Genomic DNA, 8754 nt, shown 5'->3' with positions numbered 1-8754 from the left:
TGGTGTGGACGGTGATTGTACCTTTGTCATTCGCCTACACGATCGTTGATGAGAGGATAATTTATATGCTTTTTATCATTGTTTTTAGGTAGTTTTTAGTCTATTTTATTCACTTTTTATTATGTTTTCATTAGTTTTTATGCAAAAATCACATTTCTGGACTTTACTATGAGTTTTTGTGTTTTTTTCTATGATTTCTGTATTTTGTGGCTGAAATTGACGGACCTGAGCAAAAATTTGATTCAGAGGCTGAAAAAGAACTGCAGATGCTGTTGAATTCTAACCTTCCTACACTCGAAATGGATTTTCTGGAGCTACAGAAGCCCAATTGGTGCGTTCCCAATTGCATTGGAAAGTAAACATCCAAGGCTTTTCAGCAATATATAATAGTTCATACTTTACTCGAGATGAGATCACGCAAACTGGCGTTTAACACCAGCTTTCTACCATATTCTAGCGTTAAACGCCAGAACTGGCATAAAAACTGGAGTTAAACGCCAGAAACAGGCAGTTACCTGGCGATTAACTCCAAGAAAACTCTCTACACATGGAAGCTTCAATCTTCAGCCCAAGCACGCACCAAGTAGGCCCCAAAAGTGGATTTCTGCACTATCTATCTTAGTTTACCCATTTTCTGTAAACTTAGGTTATTAGTTTAGTATAAAAACTACTTTTAGAAATTGTTTTCAAGACCTCATAACATTTTACATCTGAATTTGTATCTTCTACAGCATGAGTCTCTAAACCCCATGGTTGGGGGTGAAGGGCTCTGCTGTGTCTCGATGGATTAATGCAATTACTTCTGTTTTCTATTCAATCACGCTTGTTTCGATTCTAAGATATTCATTCGCACTTCAACATGATGAATGTGATGATCCGTGACACTCATCACCATTCTCAACTTATGAACGCGTGCCTAACAACCACCTCCGTTCTACCTTAGATTGAGTGTGTATATCTTGGGTTCCTAGTTCACGAGTTTGGTTGATTCTCTTGACAACAGAATGTTCAAATCCGTGAAACCAGAATCTTCGTGGTATAAGCTAGAATGAATTGGCAGCACTCTTGAGATCCGAAAAGTCTAAACCTTGTCTGTGGTATTCCGAGTAGGATCTGGGAAGGGGTGACTGTGACGAGCTTTAAACTCACAAATGCAGGCCGCAGTGACAGTGTGCAAAAGGATCAATGGATCCTATTCCAGTACGAGTAAGAACCGACAGATGATTAGCCATGCGGGAAACCGTAGAGGACCATTTTCACTGAAAGGATGGATGGTAGCAATTGACAACGGTGATCCACCTACATACAACTTGCCATGGAAGGAGCCTTGCGTGCGTGAAGAAGACAACAGTAGGAAAGCAGAGATTCAGAAGACAAAGCATCTCCAAAACCTCAACATGTTCCTCATTACTGAATCACAAGTACTTTTTATTTCATCTTATTTAGTCTTCCTAAACAAAATCATTTTTATCATTAATCTCCTGACTAAGAGTTACAAGATAACCATAGCTTGCTTCAAGCCGACAATCTCTGTGGGATCGACCCTTACTCACGTAAGGTATTACTTGGACGACCCAGTGCACTTGCTGGTTAGTGGCACTCGAGTTGTGAAAAGTGTGAATCACAATTCCGTGTACCAAGTTTTTGGCGCTGTTGCCAGGGATTGTTCGAGTTTGGACAACTGACGGTCTATCTTGTTACTTAGACTAGGAAAAATTTATCTTTTTGGTTTAAAGTCACCAGGATTGCATCTTATATTATTCCTTTCAAAAATATTATTTTTCTTCATTAATTTTTAATTTTTCTTTGAGTCTTTTGTTTGAGTCTAGTTTCATGTTTTAAGTTTGGTGCCAATTGCATGTCCTCATTTGTTCTTCATATTTTTGAATTTGTGTTCATTGTTCTTTCTTGATGTTCAAGCTGTTCTTGTTTATTTTTTCTTGTTTGATCTTTAGTTTTTCTTGTTTTGTGTCTTTCCTTGTTTTTCTTGTTTTGTGTCTTTCCTTGTTTTTCTTGTGATTTTCGAAAAGTTCAAAAAGATTTTTCAAGAAAATACTTTTTCTTTCATAACTCAGTTGATTAGAGCATTGGCTTATGTTTTTGGTATCTTCTTTTCAAAAATAATTTTTCTTTGATTAAATCTTGTGTCAAATTTTAAGTTTGGTGTTCTCTTGTTAATTTTTCTTTAATTTTCGAAAATTTTATTTTGGTTTTCTAAAAATTTTAAGTTTGGTGTTCTTTCTTTTTATGTTCTTGAGTCTTTTAATTTTGTTCTTGTTGTTCTTGTGAGTCTTCAAAGTGTTCTTGAGTCTTCTTTGTGTTTTGATCTTAAAATTTTTAAGTTTGGTGTTCCTTGGTGTTTTCCCTCCAAATTTTCGAAACCAAGGAGCATTAGATCTAAAAATTTTTAAGTCTTGTGTCCTTTGTGTGTTTTTCTCTTTCCTCATTAAATTCAAAAATATCTTTTCTCTTAATTTTTATTGAATTTTCTAAATTACCTTTAAAAATTCAGATTTTTATTTTAAAATTTTTATTCTATCTTATCTTAGTTTTTAAAATTTCAAAATTTAAATCTTTTTCAAAAATCATATCTTTTTCAAAACCTTATCTTATCTTTTCTAATCTCAAATTTTAAAGTCATACCTTTTTCAAATCTTTTATTTTATTTTATTTTATTTTATTTTTTACAAGTATCTTTAATTTTAAGATATATCTTTTTCAAAACTTCCGAACCACTTTCTCTCTCCTCAATTTTCGAAAATCATATCCAAATTTTTTCAAATCTTTTTAATTAATTAATCATTTCAGTTTTTGAATTTATTTTCCTTTTCTTTTAGTTTTCGAAACTTATATTCTATTTTCCAATTATTTTATTTTCTTTTCTTTTAATTCGGTTTATCCTTAAAAATCATAATAATAATAATAAAATAAAAAACAAAAATATATTTTATTTGCAATCCACATCATCTCCCTTTCTCCATCATGGACCTAAGTGGAAATGAACAGTCCAGAAGGACTCTGGGGTCATATGCTAACCCCACTACTGCTTCATATGGGAGTAGTATCTATATACCCTCCATCAGAGCCAGTAGTTTTGATTTAAATCCTCAGCTCATTATCATGGTGCAACAAAATTGCTAGTATTCCGATCTTCCACAGGAAGAACCTACTAAGTTTCTGCCACAGTTCTTACAGATTGCTGACACAGTATATGATAAGGAAGTAGATCAGGATGTCTACAAATTATTACTGTTTTCATTTGCTGTAAAAGATCAAGCAAAAAGGTGGTTAAATAACCAACCTACAGCAAGCATAAAAACATGGAAACAGTTGTGAGAAAAATTCATGAATCAATATTTCCCCCCAAAAAGGATGACACAGTTAAGGCTGGACATCCAAGGCTTTAAACAAGAGGATAATGAATCCCTTTATGATGCCTGGGAGAGGTACAGAGAGATGTTAAGGAAGTGCCCCTCTGAAATGTTTTCAGAACGGGTGCAGTTAGACATCTTCTAATATGGGCTCACAAAAAAAGCTCATATATCTCTAGACCACTCAACTGGTGGATCTATACACATGAGAAAAACAATTGAAGAGGCTCAAGAGCTCATAGATACAGTTGCTAGAAATAAGCATCTGTACTTAAGTAATGAGTCCTCCATAAAAGAAGAGGCTAAAGCAGTATCCACTGACCTTAGTCCTCCAGAACAAGCTGCGAAACTCAACCAGCAAATACTTCTTCTAACAGAGAAATGTTACAAGATACTAAAAATGCTAACAAAAATATGGAAGCACAATTGGATCAGACAAGGCGGAAATTATCTAAACAAATAACAGAAGAGTGCCAAGCTATTCATTTGAGGTGCGGAAAGGCATTGAATGCCTCAACTTAAAGCAGCAGAAAGCCAAGAAAAGAACAACTGATAGAGGATGACTAAGCCACTGCCCAAAATCCCTCTGAGGACAGTAAGAGCCCAGAGAGGAATGATTCTGGCGTTCAAACGCCAGAAAAGGATACAAAATTGGTGTTAAACGCCCTGTGGACAGCCAACTCTGGCGTTCAAACGCCAGAAAAGAGTGGAAAAGTGGCGTTAAACGCCCAAAAAGCACCCAGTTCTGGCGTTCAAACGCCAATAAGGGATCAGACACCTGAAAGTGCTGATAACAACCCCTTAAGCAGGCTTCTCCAACCACTTCTGTAGGTAATAAACCTGCAGCAACTAAAGTTGAAGAATACAAAGCCAAGATGTCTTATCCTCAAAAACTCCGCCAAGCGGAACAGGATAAACAATTTACCCGCTTTGCAGACTATCTCAGGACTCTTGAAATAAAGATTCCGTTTGTAGAGGCATGAAGAACTGAAGATTGATGGTTTAGAAGTTATAATAAACTCTCGTTGCAAGTATAATTTCTAAACCAAGCAATCAACATTTCTTACAAACGTTTTGGTCGTCACAAGTAACAAACCCCTAAATAAATTGATAACCGAAGTATTTAAACCTCGGGTCGTCTTCTCAAGGAAATGCAGGGAGGTATGTTCTTATTATTGGTTATGAAAAAGTATATTTTTGGGGTTTTTAAAAGGGTTGAACAAGTAATACAAAATAACAAGTCATTCAAATAATAACTAATAAAGCTCTTGGCAAGGTATGAGAATTGGAAGTCCTATACCGGTTATCCTTATCAATTGTGATGAGAATTGGATTTTTCCCCCACTAAGTCAACCTCTAACTATGAAGGTATGTCAAGTGGATGAATTAATTTTGATTCCTTAGGTCCTAGTCTTTCCTTGGGAAAGGCTAGAGTTATTAGAACTTGAATTAATTCTTGAAGAATTCCAATTTTCAATCAACAATGAGTTTGATAACTCAAGAGTTACCAATTAATCAACCCAAGCCAAAAGGGAATAAAATCTACTTGAATGAAAATAATTTGGATAGAGCCCAAGCATCAGTAACATATAAGTCTGAAATACCTCAATTGCATTAATAAAATAAAATCAATCCAAATATGAAGAGTCATAAGCCAAATAAGCAACATGAATAATCAACAATTAAGAGAAGTCGAAATAAAAAGATATTGAACCTGATAAAAAGATGAGATAAAAATATTCCTAATTTCTAAAAATCCTAATCTTAATCCTAAGAGAGAGGAGAGAACCTCTCTCTCTAAAAACTGCATCTAAAACCTAAAATTGAATTATGAAAAGCATGTTGAGTCTCTGCATGTTCCCTAACTTTAATCTGTGTTTCTGGGCCGAAAACTGGGGTGAAATATGGCCCAGAATCTCTGCCAGTAACTTTTGTAATTCTGTAGATCGCGCAGGTCACGCGTCCACGTCGTCCACGCGATCGCGTCACTCAGCGTTTTTCGTACCACGCGTGCGCGTCGTCCACGCATTCGCGTCATTTGTGTAGCTTCCAATCCACGCGGTCGCGTTAGGCATGCGAACGCGTCACTCTGATTTCTTCCATTTCACGCGGTCGCGTGAGCCATGCGACCGCGTCACTTCTTGCTGGTCATCTCCTCAATTTCTTGTGTTCCTTCCATTTTTGCACGCTTCCTCTTCATTCTCTAAGCCATTCATGCCCTATGAAGCCTGAAACACTTAACACACAAATCAAGGCATCGAATGGTAATAGGAGAGGATTAAGATTAGCTAAATTAAGACCAAAGAAGCATGTTTTCAATCATAGAACTAAACTAGGAAGGAGTTGTAAATCATGCAAATCCTATGAATAAGTGGGTGAAAAGCTTGATAAAACCACTCAATTAAATACAATATAAACCATGAAATAGTGGTTTATCAACATTCTACCTACTTGGTGAAAAAGTAAATAAATCTTTCAAGAATAAATATGAACTGGATTTCACTAATTCAAATCATACAATAAAAAGCAAGTAAACTTGTAAGAAGATAGCTGATGAAAGCAGGGAATATAGAATCAAGCACTGAACCCTTACTGGTAGTGTATATCACTCTAGTCTCTCTAGTGTATAGGGTAATCACTCTAATCTTCCCTAGTCATACTTTCTAAACTTTGTTCTTCATCTAACCAATCAACAAATATTTGATGTATACATACAAACATCATGAGGTCTTTTTCAAGGTTGTAATAGGGCTAAGGTAAGGGTAAGAGTATATATATATAAGGCTAAGTGAGCTAATAATTGAACCCATGATTAGTCTAAGTTGTCACTTAACATATACATACTCTATATAATCTAGAAATATTGCCTAGCTGCCCAATTTTCCCACTTGTGTGTTACATACTCATGCATCAGTTTTATTTTTTATTTTATCCCATGTGCATTGATTCTTTAATTTTTGCATTGCGATAATTTTTGTCCCCTTATTTAATTACTTAATAAAAATTTTTTAAAAATATAAGAATAATATATCAATGCACAAAGTGTTTTAATTATTTTGATTTCACATGAGCATGCTCCCAAATTTCAAATAATTTACTCACTTTAATACCTTTTTCCTATCATCCCATGTTTCCATAAATTTCCCCACACTTAGTTGATACACAATTTTTATCTTAAGCTAACCAAGGATTCAACTTGGGATTTTTAAATTATTTTTCTGCTAAAGGCTAGTAATGTGGTTATAGAACAGAAGGGGATTAAAAAGCTCAAATTGGCTAACAAGGATGACATAAAAGGGTAGGCTTATTTGGGATAAGTGAGCAAAAACAAGTAATGGCCTCAATCATATGCAAGCATGTAAATACACTAGATATTGGACATATAGATTGAAATAAAGTAAAGATTGCAATCATAGAGAAGAAAACACACAAGAATAAAATATTTATGGTTAAATAATGTAACCATATAAATAAGCTCAAAATCTCACAGGTTGTGTGTTCTTTGGCTCAAAAACCATGTTCCAAATACAACTTCAAACAAATTTAACAAAAAAAAATTTTCCAATTTAAATTAGTGAAAATACTATAAAAATTTCTTGAAAAAGAAAATATTACTTCAACCAAATAGTAAAATATGCACAAATAAAACAGACATGCAATCAAACATGCAAATGCAACAATGAAAAACAAAAATTGGTGTTGAGAATGGACTAACTAACCTGTGGAGATCGGTATCGACCTCCCCACATTTAAAGATTGCACCGTCCTCGGTGCATGCAAAGCTGTGCAGGTGGGCGGGTGTTGTGGTTCCTCAGCTGGTGCTCCTGTCGTTCCGCTCTTCGCCGGTGGCTTGTTAGAGGCTTTCTCCTTACCCTTTTTTGGTGGCCATCCTGAAAAAGGGAGAAAGGAAAGGGACATGAAGTCAAAGAGATAGAGCAAGGGAGAAAGCAGTACGAGTAATGATCATGCCAAAATAAAGAAGAATGTCGTTAACACATGGTCGCGATTCCATGAAATTAGGACATCAATGGAAGCATAGCATGATAATTTGAGGCAATTAAATGTAAGATGTTTATTGGCATGCTGGCAAAGGCATGAGTAGCGTAAATCAAGCATTAAAAGCCTTAATGTATTATTAGTCGTGAGAAACTAACAATAACGTTTGTATTGACAATTATATTTAATTAATAAAATACTAAAGGAAATTTATGAAAAGCAAGCATTGAATAGTAGAATAGAATAATGTAGAAAAGTGCATGATGCCATACGGGCTTTTTCACAATCACATAGCATGCATGGTAAATAAGTTATTGAAAGTATTAAATTGAACATGCAAGCAGCCCTTTTTTTTTAAAAAAGGTTATATAATTGTCAAACAATTCTTTAAATAACCCACAAGCAAAATAAATAAATTTATAACACCAATGAAAATAATGCAATGAATGAAATTATGCAAATAATTTAAATAGAAGTGAAAAGGGATGAGAAGAAGAAAGTAAGAGAAGGAAGAAGAAAAGAAATAAGAAGGGAAGAAAAGAATTAGATATAGGGAAGAAAAGATAAGATTTTTGGCTGCTCTGGATAAGTTGTGCGGTGCAAGCGACGCAAACGCGTGGGGACGCGGTCGCGCGACTTGCGCTTAAATTAATCGACGCGGTTGCGTTGGTCACGCGGACGCGTGACGCATTTTGTGCTACTGGCGCGAGGGTAGCCTCGCGTTCGCACAACTCTCTGTTCAAAATTCATTATTGCCAAATTCCAGGGTGACGCGGTCGCGTGGTCGACACGATTGCGTGAGTGGCCATTATAAGGATCTGACGCGGACGCGTCAGCCATGCGTCCGCGTGGTAAGGCATGTGCTTCTAGCACGAGTCCAGCCACGATCCAGCTCAACTTTCGGCCATACACCATTTTTACGTCGATTTACAGGGCATGCGTTCGCGTGGGTGATGCGGACGCGTGGGAGACATTTTTCCCACATGACGCGGACGCGTCATCGACGCGGTCACATGGGATGATTTGTTCCAAAGGCACGCCTCCAGCCACGCTCTCGCGTGACTCTCTGTTCACTTTTCTTTTCTCCCTAATGCACCTGCAACGCGGACGCGTCAGCAATGCTGTCGCATTGCGTGCGAAATATTTTTTTTTATAATTCAATATGCAGAATGCAATGCTTAATATGAATGCTATACAAGTATGCATGATTCCAGGTTCAATCAAAACTCAAAAACAAACAAAACAGACTAGAATTAAAACTGAAAGAGGAACGATAATACCATGGTGGGTTGTCTCCCACCTAGCACTTTTAGTTAAAGTCCTTAAGTTGGACATTTGAGGAGCTTCCTGTTATGGCGGCTTGTGCTTGAACTCATCCAGAAATCTC

This window comes from Arachis duranensis, chromosome 7 (assembly GCF_000817695.3).
Source record: "Arachis duranensis cultivar V14167 chromosome 7, aradu.V14167.gnm2.J7QH, whole genome shotgun sequence".
Classification (NCBI taxonomy): domain Eukaryota; kingdom Viridiplantae; phylum Streptophyta; class Magnoliopsida; order Fabales; family Fabaceae; genus Arachis; species Arachis duranensis.
The sequence above is the reverse complement of the archived record's forward strand: the minus strand, read 5'-3'. Positions refer to the sequence as shown.